This window comes from Taudactylus pleione, unplaced genomic scaffold (genome assembly GCF_031769625.1).
Source record: "Taudactylus pleione unplaced genomic scaffold, aTauple2 ptg000121l, whole genome shotgun sequence".
In the NCBI taxonomy this organism is placed as follows: domain Eukaryota; kingdom Metazoa; phylum Chordata; class Amphibia; order Anura; family Myobatrachidae; genus Taudactylus; species Taudactylus pleione.
The window spans coordinates 4,882,619-4,899,464 of record NW_028284523.1 but is presented as its reverse complement, the minus strand read 5'-3'; the positions used below and the strand labels follow the sequence as shown (position 1 = coordinate 4,899,464).

Genomic DNA, 16,846 nt, shown 5'->3' with positions numbered 1-16,846 from the left:
AGTAGGAAGTGTCACGGCTCGTCTCTGCGATTTGTGGCACTAGCAGTGTTTAATCCTGCATATGGTAAAGAGATTCATTAGCCATGTTAATTAGCAGGCTTTTTGGGTGCCTAAAGGGAATGGAGAAGAGATGAGGAGGGAGACAGACTGAGAAGGAGGAGAATGAGACAGAAATTGTATATCAGCAGCTGTGCATTTAAATTGATTTATTGAGTGCGGCTTGAAGCTCTATGCAAAGCAGGGGCTGCTCGGGCTAATTAGAAAAATAAATTGCTCTTGGAAGATATTTATAAAGCATTCACATGTAAAATCACACACTGCAGTCTGCACAGAGGTGCAGGGAGAGGACAGCAGGAAACACCACTGTCATGAGGCTTGAGAGGCTGCACTTACAAGTCCATAAAGGAACCGTACCGGCTCTAACTGGAATACTCAACACGTAGCAAGAAGACAAAAAATAAACACTACAAAGTAGCCAATAGATTTATCTTAAATAACATAGATCTGATGCTTGTGCAGGAACTAAATTATTCATTATATGCAAAGAGGAGACACAGTCCTGGCTATGAATTGCTGGAGTTCTGTGCACAGTACATATATGGGGATCAGTACCACAAACACCCTGGGGAGAAATCTTTGAACTTAATGTAATTTCTTTTAGGTTATTTTACTTTTGGAAACAAACTTATTTTTTTTATATCTAGTCAAGTATTTAAAATGTTGGTAGTACACATAATGCTGCAAAAGTGGGATCATAGAGAAACTTGACCCACAAGCTAAAGACCCCCAATGCCATTAATCACACGTTTTAACAAGGCTTTCTGTATGAGCTACATAAAAGGGACAGACAACCTGATGCTTATGAGGTCCTGCTTGTGCCTGTACGGAATCAATCTGTAGTAACATGTGTGCGTCAGACTTTGGCACTAGTAATGGTGGGAGATGGACCTCACACTCCACAGCGATGAGCTGAACACAGTGCTGGCTTATGTAGAACGAGGGAATAGCCTGATGCAATGCAGTATGTGGCCTCACTCCAGGAAAGGCTTACTATCTGCCCTATGGGAATTAACTGAACATCCCCACAGCAGCAGCTCCTGGGCCTGCGCCTTCCTACGCTGTACTACTGCTGGTCCCTTACTGTTCTCACACTAGAACACACTGCAGTATTCAGTACTGTATGAAATCCACCACTGTGCGGCACCTTCTCTGAGCCTGCCCCTATGTTTACTTTACAGTCAAATCCTCTGAAGAGTTTTAGAATGATATAGCACAGAACAAATTATACAGTACACTTTAAAAGTTATCTTCGTGAACACAATAAACTGGGATGGTTTTATTTTTTTTATTTTTTTGTTCTTTAATTTGTAAAACAAGTTTTTTGTGGCATTTACTATATATCATGGCTAAATTACATTTCTAAGGTGAACGGAGGGGGAAGCTAACATAAACAAAGTCTGATCAGCAATTCACAGTAATAACCGGCTGCCAGGAATGCAGAGTGTGACACACAAGTACTTTATTTCCCCTCCGATTCGTTATCCTTACAGATGTCTTTCCATCAGTTCATATAGATGTATAGAAATGATGTCCCGATACACAGATCTAAAGAACGCCACTATGCAAAAACAGGAGCAACTTCCAGATGAGGGGGGAAGGGAGCGCACAAAGATGTCTCAAAGTATAAACAGATGGGATGAGACAGACAGGAGACCTGCAGGCAGCTGGAGCTGATTTCATTACAATTATTAAACTACCAGGGCTGCAGATCCTGAATATTACACCTTTAAAAGCAGGCTGTGCAGCAGAGTAAGATAAGTAGTGCAGTTTATAACAGTCACAGGTACACTGAGCTTAGAAAATGACCAAGGGTATTTCTGAGACAAATATCACTGCTTGCTGCTGACCCTGGCTGAAAAAACTACAGACAACCTTAGTGGGACACAATTACAGTACATATGCAGCAGTTCTCATGTCAGAGATAGAAAAGGTCTTAATAGCATATTACATTCACTTTCCTCCCTCCCTGCAACAAGCTTGCTTCTTCTCTGAATGAGACATTTTGGTATGCTGAACAATACACATTAAAATCACACTCATTTAATTTACATACATGTGGTCTTCTTATGCTGGGTATACACTATGCAATTCTCTGTCAGATATCTGTCTAATCTGGCTGGTGGGAATGAAAATCTGGTAATGAATGGGAGCAAATGACAAAAGAAATTTGCTCCCAAACACTAGAAAACGGACCCGATTTTCCTTCCCACCAGACACTTTGGACTGATAATTGTAGAGTGTATGCCCAGCATTAGATATACCTCCAAAATGCGCATCACCTCATCTCTGATAATCAGCACTCACACTGGCTTACCAATCTACTCTCGTGCCGCGACCCACCTATGGATCCCCTCCTATGCCCGGAAAGATTATAACCCTATCCATCAAATCTTTAAATGCTCTCTGAAAAACCATCTTTGACTTGATATATAGATATACGAGGGTGGCCCAATAAATAAAGTAACAAGAACTCTCATTGTGTAAATTAATTTACACAGAGTATATAGCCCTTGTAGTCCCAAAACACAGTCTCCATAACTTTCTTTGCAGATAGAGTTCTTTAGAATTTCTTTGAAGGTGGGGACGATGTGTGTTTCCATGTCATGGATGCTTGCTTTGTCTCCAGTGTCACATTGCCTGCAACATTACACTGCAGGAACTGCACTCCCACCTCATGGTACCGCGTCAAGTGCATGAGACACAAACCCATCCTAATGGTTTTGTGAACTTCTGTGAGTTGCTTCGGTATCCAACGTGATCACCCTTTCCTGTACCCCAGTTTATCTGTGCTTGGCCAGCCGAATCGCTGCTCATCTTGAATGTCTGTCCTGCTGTTATCAAAGGCAGTGCACCAAACCCAAACCTGTTTCCGTGACAAGACTATCACTGTACACCTCGACAAGTTGGCGATTAATTTCAGCCACTGATATGCCCTTTAGACGCAGAAATCTGATCACACTATGCAGCTCAATGTTTGACCGAGATGGGTACGGGATGTCGACACTCTGGATCCCGGCGCCGGCATTCCAACCAGGTTACAATCCTAACGCCTCCAGGTAAGTAAGCCTAACCTAACCCTACCCCTTCCCCTCAGGCCAAACCTAACCTCCCCCCTAGTGCCTAAACCTAACCCTCCCGCCCCCAGACAGCCTACACCTAACTTCCCTTCTCGCCCTCGCCCCCCCTGCAGAACCATAAACCTAACCCTCCCCCTAGTGCCTAAGCCTTCCCCTGACCCCAACACTTATCTTTGTGATCCCGGCGCCGGTATTCTTATAAGTGCCGGGAATCCAGCGTCGGCATTCTGAATGCCGAAATCCCATCTGTCGGAAATCTGACCGCATCCTTGTTTAACCATGGTTCCACCAGCTCTACCATCCTACAGCTGATGTTGGGACAGACAACGTGTTGTCTGTTACTGCAAGTGTGTCCTGACGAAAGGACGGATGCCCTGAAACATTGACATGATTCTACAATCCACTTAATTTTTTTTGCATCTCATACCGTGTCTCCTGAGTGCCCATTCATTTGTTTGGACTACACATGCATGGAGTGGTGGCACCGAGGCCAGTTGGATTTTATTACTAAGAGTGTAGTGCAGTTTATAACAGTAAAAAAAAATTATATATATATATTATTTTTTTTTCGCAAATACGCGCTATAGCGCGTATTTTACCCGATATTGGGCACTGGGGACCCACTTTTTTAAAGTAGCCGGGTCCCCGGGGACGCGCTGTGCTGTGGCCAATCCCTGACAGCTGGCTGCAGCACAGCGCGTCCCTCTGCAGAGACAGACATAACGCTGTCTGTTAGAGCAGCCAATGAGAGTGAGATAGACTCTCATTGGCTGCTGCTGTGGAAAGCCGTGCTGGGATCAAGTGTCTGATCCCAGCATCGGCACAGCATCCGTGCCCGGCGCTGGGACAGTGTTTGTTCCCAGCACCGGGTAAGCCACCACGGCGGGTACCTGGTGAAGGGACCCCTGGTCCCTTCCACCAGTGGCGGCGAGAGAAGCTTGGCTCCGGGCACGAGCTGAACGGAGCTCGCTGCCCGGAAGCCAAGTAGCAGCGGCGGTGGTTTGGCACTGGCGAGCTTTTGACTCGCGGTCCAGCAGCCAAAAGGAGGCAGACGCGACGAGCCAATCGCAGCTCGCCGCGTCATAGCCCCGCCCACTCGCGGCGTCTTGAAAAGACGCCGCTGAGCAGGAAAGTTCAGTTCGTCGGCGGAGGGGAGAAGTAAAAACCTCCCGAAGAGAGGAGCGGCGTGGCAACGGTTCCGGCGGCCGCGCAAGAGGCCAGGAGATGGCGTGATCAACAAGGAAGAGGCGGTGCCGCTGGCCAGGACGGGCCAGCAGCAGAAGACTGAAGCGTGCGGGTAGGCGGCCTTGGGCCACCGTTATTTACCCCTCCCTAGACCACCAGGGTTGTCGGGCACTAGGCCCGTGGGATAAATTCAGGCAATAGGCCTGCGGGTCTATAGGCGGGCACAAGGCCCGGGCAACATAGGGGGCATTAGGCCCAATTGAAGGTATATGCCCCCTGAATAGGTGTGTGACTTGGGCATTAGGCCCAGGTCACTAGCGGGCCCACCGATTTGCCCTTTAGTGGACTGGGCCTAATGCCCAGGTCACTCACACCTATTGGGGCAGATACCTTCATTGGACAGCATAGGTGGTTGAAGGCATATGGGGGGCAATACACAGGGGGACCTGCTGCTGGGGGGCAATGCACAGGGGGACCTGCTGCTGGGGGGCTGCTACTGGGGGCAAAGCATAGGGGGACTACAGGGCATTAATGTGCGGCATCATTTTGTATGGAGTATTACTGCATGGCATAATGTGTAAAGGCTGGGCTTTGCTGTGGCATAAAGTTTAAAGGGCATTAATGTGCGAAATAATGTGTAAAGACCGGGCATTTATACTTTGATAAATATGCCTATTACCTAAAGTGGCTAACCATAATATCAATTTAAAACGAGACACATTAATTAATTACAAAGGTTCTGTGACTGGCTGACTTCATGCCTGGATTTCACCTGGTTTTAAGGAGCCACAGAACCTGTGTAATCCATGAGTGTCCCAGTTTAAAGGGACGATATGGTAAACCTACTTATTCACTATGGATTTTGTGAACAGACAAGTCAAATTACCTGAAAGATCATGGAGGAATTAAAACATGCATTTAAGGGGCTTGTGGGGAATTCTGATGCTGCTGGGGGTATCAGATCAGCATTTTAGGGGCATGTGGGGAGGTCTGAGAGGCATATGGGGAGCTCTAAAGCATAAATTATGATGGGACCCAGAAATGGTCAGGTAGGACCCCATTTTTTTTTAAAGTGCGATCACATATATATATATATATACATACACACACACACACACACACACACACACACACACACATACATACATACACACTTGTAAACTAGAGTAATTTGTGTTAAGCAATAGAGAAGCACTGCTCCCCATTCTTCAAAACACAAAAATAGGGTTTTTGGGTACTTACTGTTGAATCCTTTTCTCTGAGTCAGGCTGGGGGACACTGGACCATGGGTTGTAAATGGGAAGGCTGTGATTTGGCACTACCACTGAAATCTATAACTCCTCCCCTCTGCAACCCCTGACTTCAGTACAACTTCAAAAGTGCCTGGCAAGGAGAAGCAATACTCCGTGACACTGTCACTCCGAAAAATGAAATTGACGGTCAATACGACCCAAAATCATAACTCATACTCAATACCGCTAAGCATGAGGGAGGGAACGCAGTGTCCCCCAGCCTGACTCAGAGAAAAGGATTCAACGGTAAGTACCCAAAAATCCTATTTTCTCTTTCGTCTAGGCTGGGGGACACTGGACCATGGGATGTTCAAAAGCCGCCCCCATGGGAGGGAACGCTCAGATTGCCCGACCGGAGAACTGTACGCCCAAAATGGATGTCCCCGGATGCAAAAACATAAAACCTGTAGAACCGCACAAACGTGTGGACAGAGGACCTGGTAGCTGCGCGACAAACCTATTCAGCCGAGGCCCCGTGACACGCCGCCCAGGAGGCCGCCACGGCCCTAGTGGAATGAGCTAACACCCTAGCTGGTGCCGGGCGCCCCGCCTCTGAGTAAGCCCTTGAAATCACTGAGCGGAGTAATTTTGCAATGGTCTGCTTTGTGGCTGGCCAGCCCTGTATGTGGGCGTCGTAGAGAACCATTAGAGAGTCCGTCTTACAGAAGATCGAAGTTCTGTCTAAATAAATGCCTAGGGCCTGGACAACATCCAACAGTGATAGATCGTCCTGGTCCCCTGAGGATTCTGAAGATGAGAAAACAGGAAAAACAATCTCCTGGTTTAAGTGGAAAGATGAAACCACTTTCGGCTGAAAATAAGGAACCGTCCTGAGTACAGCCCTATCGTCATGGAAAACAAGAAAAGGTGGTTTGCAGAACAAGGCCCCCAACTCAGAGACCCACCGAGCCGTGGTAATGGCCATAAGAAAAACCACTTTCCACGTTATGAACCGAAGGTCCACGGATTCCAAAGGTTCAAACGGAGCCTGCTTAAGAGCCAACAGAACCAGGGGCAAATCCCATGGCGCTACTGGTGGTTGAACCGGAGGCTGTATTCGCAAGACCCCCTGTAAAAAAAAAAAAAAAAAAAAAAAAAAAAAAAAGTCTGCACCTGAGAGGAGAGCCAGACGTTGCTGAAAGTAAATGGAAGAGCCGAAATCTGTACCTTCAAAGATTGAAGCCGTAAGCCGGCCTCCAGACCGCCCTGCAGAAATGCTAAAAATCTTGGCAGGCGGAACTGGGCAGTATGTACTGCCCGCTGCTCACACCACAAAATATAGGTTTTCCAAACCCTGTGGTAGTTCTGCGCGGAAACCTGCTTCTGCGCCCGGAGCATGCTCCTGATGACTGAAGGGGAAAAACCCCTGGCCTTCAAGAGCCTGGTCTCAACAACCAGGCCATTAAAGCCAACTGAAGTAGGTCCTCGTGACAGAATGGCCCCTGTAGCAGAAGAGCTGGACGCAGAGGCAGACTGGCGAACCACGATCGTCGCGGCCAGTTTGGAGCCACTAGGATGACTGAAACCTGCTGCTCCCTGACTCGACGGAGTACTCTTGGTAACATGGGAATTGTAGGAAAAATGTAGGCCAGATAAAAATTCCAGGGAACTGTCATGGCATCAACTGCAAATGCCAAAGAATATCTGGACCTTGCACAAAATCGAGGGACCTTGCAATTGTGGAGAGACGCAATCAGGTCCACCTCTGGCAGCCCCCATCTCGGGACCAGCTGCTGGAAAACCTCCGGGTGAAGACACTACGCCCCTGGCAGGAATGTAGTCCTGCTGAGGTAGTCTGCCTTCCAATTCTCCACCCCCGGTATGAAGACTGCTGAAATTGCCGAGAGGAACGTCTCCGCCCAAGAGAGAATGAGACTTGCCTCTGTCATGGCAAGTGTGCTTTTGGTTCCGCCCTGTTGGTTTACATATGCCACTGCCGTGGCATTGTCTCATTGGATCATCACTGGTCAGCCTGCCAGGAGGGTCTGAGCCCCGCACAGTGCCCGATAAATGGCCCGGAGCTCCAGCATATTTATTGGGAAACCTATCTCTGATGACGACCAGGTCCCCTGGAGACACAGGTTCTCCGTCACCGCTCCCCAACCTCTGAGACTTGCGTCTGTGGTGACAATCCAGTTGGGAGTCACCAGGGACTGACCCTGGAGAAGAAGATCGGTAATCAGCCACCAGCGAAGTGACTGACGAGTGCTGTCTGACAGAACCAGCAACTGGAGAAGAAAGGTCGTCTGAGCAGACCTTCCAAATCCGGAGAATCTCCCACTGGAAAATCCGTGAATGGAAGCGGCCGTAGTGGATGGTCTCGAAGGTAGAGACCATCATGCCTAGTAACCTCATGCCCAGCCAAACAGATGGCCGAGGGGCAGACAGCACTTTCCTGACTAAGTCCTGAAGGGCCCAGGCTTTGGGCTCGGGCAAGAAAACCCTTTCCAGTGCTGTATGGAAGATCACCACCAAAAACGTCAGACGTTGGCACGGCCTGAGGTGACTCTTCTCGAGATTCAGTATCCACCCATGATGCTGTAACACCTGTACCTTGTGATCCAGGTGGAGCTGAAATTGGGCAGCGGAATCCGCCTTTACTAGCAAATCGTCCAAATAGGGAATCACCGTTCTAAGCTTGCCATTGCTGCCATGATCACTGTGAAGACCCGTGGAGCTGTAGCCAAACCGAACGGCAGAGCCTGGAACTGGTAATGGGCTCTTCCGACCGCGAACCTGAGTAGAGACTGATGCCCCGCCCAAGTCGGTATGTGGCGATATGCATCTCTGATGTCGATAGATGCCAGAAACTAGTTTACCGACATACCATGTATCACTGATCGGAGCGACTCCATGCGAAACCGATCCACCCACAGGCTGGCATTCAAGGCTTGTAAATTCAAAATCGGCCGATAAGTGCCGTTGGGTTTCTGGACTAGGAACAAGCTGGAGTAAAACCCCTGTTCCTGTTGAGACTGTGGAAAAGGAACTATAACCCCTTCTAAACAGAGGGAACTGATAGCCTGGTTTAAGGCCAGTCTCTTCTTCGGCTCCCTGGGTAATGCTGTAGTGAAGAAACGTGGCGGCTGCCCCCTTGGGTCGATCACATAACCTCGGGATACAATGCCCCTTACCCAGGCATCTACTCCTGAAGCTACCCACCTGTCTCGGAAAAGAAGGAGACGGCCCCCTAACTTCCCTGAGACCGGATGGGCTGAGATCCTGTCAGGTACTCTGCTTCTCAGATGCCCTAGCACCCGGGTGCCTGAATGTGCTGGAGAATCTTCCCCGGGGGGGCAGAACCCCTACTGGGAAAAGAGCATCCTCGGGCCCCCTAACCTCTAATCGTTCCCCCTCCTCGAAAGGAAGAACGGAAAACTCGGAAATATGAGCCCTTTGGCTCCTGGGGTACCACAGGCAGAAAAGTGCTCTTTCCACCTGTCGCCTGGGATATAATAGTATCAAGCTCAGAGCCGAACAGGATGCCTCCACAAGAAGGCAGAGACTCTAAAGCGTTGGTGTCCGCCTCCCAGGCGCGAAGCTAGACTGCTCTGCGTGCCGTGATTGCCGTGGCTGAGACTCTAGAGGAAATCTGTGCTCCATCGTGTGCGGCCTCACACACTTAGTCTGCAGCCGCACGCATCTGTTTGGCCAGTACCAGTAAGTCCTCTCTGGATGAGTCACTGGCAAGGCCTGCCACTAATTTGTCAGCCCACTTCTCCATGGCTCGAGAGACCCATGCAGATGCCAGTAATGGGCGAATAACCACTCCGGCGCCCATAAAAATACTCCTAAGGCATCCCTCCAACTTTTTGTCCAGCGAATCCTTCAAGGAGGCCGCCCCTTGGACCAGCAGAGCCGTGTGCTTTGCTAAACGAGCCACAGCCGCATCCACTCTTGGAGGCAGCTCCCACTTAGCAACCTGCTCCTGTGGAAAGGGATAAAAGGGGTGCAAATTTACGAGGAGTAGCATACTTTTTATCTGGGGTCTTCCAGGCTTCCTCTACCAGATCTGAATGATCCTGAGACACTGGGAAACAAACGACCCTCTTACACCTCCGCTTAAACGGCCCTTCCGCCCTAGCTGAGGCGTCAAGGTCCAAACAGTCCAAAGACTGTCGTACTGCTATAATAAGGTCCTCTACGCCCTAACTTGATGCAGAGTCTGAGCCATCCTCGTTGGGCAGAACCTCCTCTTGGAGTTCCTCCTCCTCCTCTTCTTCCTCTCCCCCCTCAGGATCTGACTCCAACAAGACACTGGATGGAGGAGGACGCTTATGCGTAGTGCGTAGTTTAGACTCCTCAAAGCAGCATTCCATAAAGGCCCATACTTTCTCGACCCCTACCGCCGAGCGCTCCATGGTACGTACCCAAGGAGGATCAGGACCCTGGTAACCACCCCCTGCAACACTAGGCGGTGAGGGAAAAACAGGCGCTGGCTCTGCTTGGGCTAATTCCTCTCTACGGCGGAGCAACGTCACCAGATCAGAGAGTGAACGGCTCATAGCCTGAGCCCATGCCGGCTCCTCCGTAATCGGAGTGGCTACCCCAGCTGGCTGCACACATGTGGGCCCCAGCTGACAGTCCCATACACAAAGCCCCTGCATCCAGTTGTCCACACGGCAATTTAGCCTGACACTGGGCACATGTAAAATATATAGTCATAGTGGAGTTCTGGCCCTTTGTGGACTTTTTGTCCGTCATTAGAGCACCCCCATTCCTGCGCTGCCCTGCCGCAGCAGTTAGCCCAGAAAAGAAAACAAAAAATATAACAAGTGGCAATGAATATGCAAACCCTCCAAACAGGCACAAGAACAGATTACAGTAATACCGAAAACTACTTAGCTGTATGCTGCAGAGGGTAAAGAGCTTGCTCTGCCCTCCCTCCATGCTGATCAGACTTCCTGGGAGCCTGCATTTTGCCACTGCAGAGCGGGGGGAACCAGCAGCCATGGCTCCTTCCCCCATCATACTAAAGCAAGCCTCACTGCACCTTCCTTCAAGCGTTACTCCCCTCAGTGGGGAAAGCACTTGGACTGACCCGCATTTACCTACAGCACCCGGTATTCCCAGGTGGTCTCCCATCCAAGTACTAACCAGGCCCAACACTGCATAGCCTCCAAGAACAGCATGTCCAGTGTGGTGTTGCTGTAGGTCTCACCTGCGGTCGGTTTGTAGTCGGCGCTCTCCCCACAGGAGCCGCCAAGAAACCCAGCAAGATGGCGCCCGCCATCCAGGACCACGCTGACTGCCTGCACCTCTACCAGGTAACAGCAGCGAGCTATCCCCGGGCCCAGACAGCCTCTTCAGAGACCGGAGTGTGTGGAATGGGGGAAGCGCTCAGCGTCACCCCCCCTTAGATGCGGCTTTCCCCGCCGCTTAACACTCCAGCTGTGTGCTGCTATAAGCAGCGCACCAGCACCTATAGTAAAAAATAAACGAAAAAATCCCTAAACTAAACCAGGGCTGCAGAGCATCCCTGAAAAACGTGCCTCTCCCCACAGGCACTAAACTTACACTGAAGTCAGGGGTTGCAGAGGGGAGGAGTTATAGATTTCAGTGTTAGTGCCAAATCCACGCCTTCCCACCTACAACCCATGGCCCAGTGTCCCGCAGCCCAGCCGAAAGAGGAAGTAATATTGTAATTGGTGGGGCCAACAGATACACACATTTTATGTCAGCAGCCAATAATAGAACAGTTTACACATATGGTGGGTCGACATATCACGAGTACATTGGCAAGTGTATAGACCCAATATATCTGTGAACAACGTCGTTCACAAAACAGATCAGTTTGCGGACACAGTGTATCTGACAGATATCGGTGCTTCTGCATGTATGCAAGGCAACTCGTACACTGCCCGCAGGATCCGCCGACACGGACATCACAACTGGGCGGGTAAGTTTAAATGCCTGCCAGTTGTGATGTCAGGCCAGACATATCGAGCCACTGATTGGTAAGAGTGTATAGCTTAGAAATCGCCTATTCAGATGGTGACAGATCAGTCATTTAAGTATGTAGCCAACGTATTAGTTGTACAGTAATTATAAACCCTATAACACAGGACTTGTCAATATTTTAAGTCCTACAGTAGCATAAAGTTTTATGCCAAGAACAGTTCCATGGGAGAAAACAAAAGAGAAATCCATCAGTAGACGACAGCACGCCTCTAACGACTTTCCTAAGCCAACTTCTGCTCTAAATAAGAGAAATAACTCAAACCAACTTTGTGATGTGGGACTTGACTTGATAAAAATCCATAACTGAATATGTTTGTTTCTCATAAAAAAAAAAAAAAAAACTGAAACAAAACCAAAAATGTACAGCTTTTTCTCATAAAACACCTTTTTATAACTAAAATACATTTAAAAAAAAAATTAAAAAATTCAAACAGAAAAAAGTGTGGTGGTCAATAATTCAAATTGTGCGCACAGAATCGCAGTATTTATAGCAATGATTTAATAGAAAGATTCTGAAATATAAGCAAAGAAATGAATAAACCACTAAACTAACAATACTTTGTACGGATTATCCCTTGAAAATGTGGGAAGCTCACATGTGGGGGACCCTGAAAAGAGGTGGCAGACAGTACTGCATGACACAGCCAATACTACAGACTGAGAGCAGAGTAGAATAGCCTGTAATTACAATGCTTTATTAACAGGAAACTATCTACTTACTGTAAGGGCTACTGACTGCAAATTTATATTATCCACCCAAAAACCTCACTTCGCTTTAACCTTAAACTCGAATAACCGTCACACCAGCCAGTAGCACAGGTGAGCTCCACAAACTGGTTTATCACACTACCCCAGGCTAAACAAATGTTGAGTCTTGTTGGAGGATGTAATTAAATGTGCAAGCCTGAATAGCTACACAAGTATTTTATCTACATGTTAAAGCATGCATTATACACGCTTGCAGCTCAAGTTCATTTTCATACCTACTGTGACGCCATACATGTATTTTCACACAATTGAACCAACCTATATGTAGAAGCAGGCGGGAACAAAATGCAGTGTTCTTTGCGGCTAGCTTGTACCACGTTTACATGTAAAAATAAGATTTTGCTGTATGGGCCGTTCCCATTACAGTGGGCGGCTGCAGATTTATTATTATTATAAAGGTAGTGGTAAATAGAGGTAGTGGAGATCAGTTAGCCAAGTGCAATTTGTGTGAGAGGCTTATTTATAGGCCACAAATATTAACATTATCAAAATTACATTTTACAAATGAGACACATGAAAGACAGTTGCAATTTGCAAATATTTGAGACACAAGACTTTGCATCTTAGGGAAAAGAAAAAACTTTTTGGAAAGAAAATAAAACAAAAAACAATTGTGCTGGTGATGGGGTACTAGGCCGGATGCTGAAGTTACTTTTTCTGGCATGCAAGTTCAGATTCCCAGACCTACACTCCCGCAAATAGCCATGGAATACAACTGTGCAAATAGGTGCAATAAATTATGTTTGGTGGGCTTCTGGCTGGCAGGATATACTGGTATTTGTAGTTCCACAACTGAACACAACCTTCTTTCATCCCCACTTGAAACAAACGCTGCAAGTATGGGAACACAAACCTCCTTCACACTTGAAGTAACACAACAGCTATGCTTCACAACCACAGGCATAAACTGGCCATATTTAGTACAGATTATTGCATTAATATAGCAAACCAATTAAACTTCATTACTTATTTTGACAGATCAGTCAATGGAAATGATCATGAAATGTGGCCTATATTAACTTTTAGCTCAACCAAAACTTGACTAAAAGGGGCCTACCATTAACAGATCTTTTTCAAAAGATGAAAAAAAAAAAAAAAAGATTATCCCTTGAAAATTCCTCGGGCTGCGGTGACAGATATCTGTCATGTACGTGACAGATTTTTGCAAACGACAAACGATATTGCATGACATCATTCAGGGAGAGGATTTTCTTTTAAGGTTTCTATTCATTTTCATTAAATATATCGTTAGTGGTTCATCGCGACAGATATTTCTAATATCTGTCAGCGATAAATGATAACTGACCAACATGTTGGAGAGACAAAATTCAAAATTTGTCGGCCGCGGGAGTGCGCATTTTCATCGTTCAGAGCCTATCCATTAGCAAATAAATTGAATGACTGAACGATAAATCATTCATCGTTCAAATTTATCTGCTAATGGATAGGCTCCTTAAGTGTCAATATTTTAACGATGGCCTCTAGGAGATACTGCAGAGTAGATGCGGGATTAATTGCTTCATCTCTGCCTCACCCCCCAATGATACGAAATGAGAGTTTGCACAACTCGAATGAGAAACACAAAATTATGGAGTCTTCTAGATATTTTGAGAGTTGAGAGGTCATCATGTAATTGAGGAAGTGCAAATTGTAAGAACCATGAACCAGTTCATTGGACTTCACTCACTGCATATAAGATCTCGCTGAAATGAGAAAATTAAATATATATTTGAGGAATATTGTGGTCCATTGTTTAAATGGTAATATTGTGATTTATTGTAGGATTTTATATTCTTATACAATTAAACACGTGTTATATGTGAACCAGACTTCTATTACGTAGTTTATTCGATTACCACAATTATTTGGTTGTTCGGTCTTGTTTCAGAACTTCGGGAGTGAGGGTTACACAGATACTCCTCTGTAATTGCTGCAGTCTTAATTTGGATTTCGGATCATCAAATAAATGCATAATACTCATTAGCACCATCAGATACTTTCCATTTTTGGTATTTGTTACATATTTGAGGATCATTTATGTAAAATGGAGCTCAGGAAAAAAAAAATACTGTAACCCACAACAACAAAGTTTTGGATTTTTTTTTATTTAATTATATTATAACGCTTTATAGACAATAGCAATCATTTACTGGTTGCTATGGGTTAGAGAACCTGTTTTGCAGTTGGACTAGCCTTCAAAATGGTCTCCTAATGTGATCATGTAAAATAAACCCCTTTATAATCCTTACATATTTTAAAATAAATATTTTTTTAAAACAAATCCTACTGCCTCAAATAAGTATTTTGGAGTTTACTCGTATCAGATGCAGCATACACCACCAAAAATGAACGGCGCTGCTTGTCACACAGCTATGCCTCAATGTGACCTCTGCTATATCAGCCCCAACACCCAGCTGATAAATCCCAGTCTCCTACAACACCCAGGAGTCGGCTTCATTACAAGTAGATGCATTTATCTAGCAGCTGAACAACACAAACAAGGCATAAGGCAAATGGAAAAGTGGAATTCTTGCCTGGGTGTGCCCATATTAATGTATTTTTCTGTGTACTGTTGTGTTACAAGTGTGAAATTAGGGAACAGAACCAAAAGTGAGGAAGCTGAAAATAAATCGCACTGCAAAAAATAGGAGCCCCCCATGGACATTGGAAAAGTGATAGAAGGTCAACAGGTAAGTTTTGGCTGTTCTGGCTCACAAAAGACTGTGGAGGTAGACTTATAACAGCAGAAGGATTCAGTAAAACGATTATGAGTTATATTTTAAGAAAATGGTTCCAGTCATTCTAAATAAAAAAAAAAAAATAGCTGTGGCATAGAATACTAACCCTGAACATGTCACAAGAATGAGTATATTGTAGGACATGGTGCTCAAATCTCCTGCAATACAAAGTTACCAAAGAGAATCTTTAACCTCGTAACTTGAAAAACTGGGGAATAAAAAAGACAACGCTAAATCTGATTGGCTGTTATAAGCTGCTATCATTTGCTATACCCCCTGAACGGCTGAAGGGTGTCTTGTGTGTCATCTAAATTAAACATCACATTAATAAGTGAAGACTCAGACATGAATTGCCAGCGAAAGGTCAACTATTTACTGAAATAACTTATTTAATAATTAATAATACTGTATGGTGGTAAAGAAAGGTAGGCTGAGAATCAGTGCACGACTAAACAAACAAACATGCATTGCAGGAAAAGACTGCCCAATGTGCCTTCATAAACATAACAATGAAACTCAAGTCCACTTTCTAGCATGACTAACCTACCCAGGTCGGGTGGTCCTTCTGACCTAAGAAGAATGGTACAGCCTATAATTCCAGTCAAAGAAGCTGACTGCACCCAAAACAGAATCGCACCCAGGCTGTTCTTTCCTACCTAGAATAACCAACTAACACTCACCATCTAAACTTATAGGAACCATGACAAATGAGAGGGAGGGTGGGGAAGCTTCAACGATCCAAGAGGCCTGGGTTTTAAAGCCACAAACATATGACTGGCACAAAAGCCAGCCCCCAGCATTCGGGTTTATATTAGCCTTCAGTTCTTCTATTCACTAAACATTACTTAAGGAGTCTAAAAGTTTCTCGAATTAACCCAGCTCTGGAAAGGTTACCAGTTAAATTTGCACAATGTGAAGAGAAGCTGAAAACATCCATATTTAGTCAGAGTTTGTGTACAATTTCCCCATGCAGCAGCCAGTCAGGGATTTGCATTCTTGTGGTTCAAACATAATTACTACAGGCTTGTGCCAAATAAAAAAAAAAATGGAGAGCAAATGAAAGATCTAGCTTCAGTGCCATTATACAAATCATTTTACATGTACTTAACAAATAAGTACATTCGAAGTGCCTGCACCCAAAAGAAAGGTTTGACAATTTAATTAAAAAGGTCCCAACGTGGGCTGAAATGAGTTTGTAAGGGACCTCTTATGTGCCAGCAGTATACATGCATATAAAAATGTACTTCTCAGTTGTACGAGTACAGATACCAATGCATGTGCATGATAAACAGACAACTAAAATGTACAGAGACACCAGTCATAGCAACCGCATAAGGGATGATCTGGTGCAGCTTTCTTCTGCACAAGCATATGACTAGGTCAGGATATGGACCTGGTAAAACTTTATAACAGTTCTTCAAAACCACCACTGAACTTTAAACTATTTTTCAATAAAAAAAAGCCAGAGGTTCCCAAACATGGTTCTCAAGGCTCCCTAACAGTTCAGGTGTAATGGTGTGAACACAGAGAACAATATTGTGAACGATAACGACATAGTTATCGTTCATACCGTTCAATATAGTTCCGTGTGTATGCAAGACATCGTTAACTATGCGCGCTCCCGCGGATCGTTAACGATGTCTCTCATCGTTCGAACATGCAGGCCAACCTGACTATATCGTCAGGCCCTGCAAGTTCGGGAACTGTGGCCGGTGACGTCACTTAACGATATCGTTCAGTGTGTATGTTCAATGTCGGGAACGAC

At 45.8% G+C, this 16,846-nt stretch overlaps 1 protein-coding gene and 1 pseudogene across 2 annotated transcripts in view; both read right to left on the bottom strand.

Annotated features, from left to right (window-relative positions):
* NCOA3 (nuclear receptor coactivator 3) overlaps nt 1–16,846 on the bottom strand; it is a 119,996-nt gene that overhangs the window by 43,724 nt on the left and 59,426 nt on the right. The gene's annotated exons all lie outside the window — the stretch shown is intronic.
* LOC148524137 (uncharacterized) lies at nt 8,239–9,975 on the bottom strand (annotated as a pseudogene).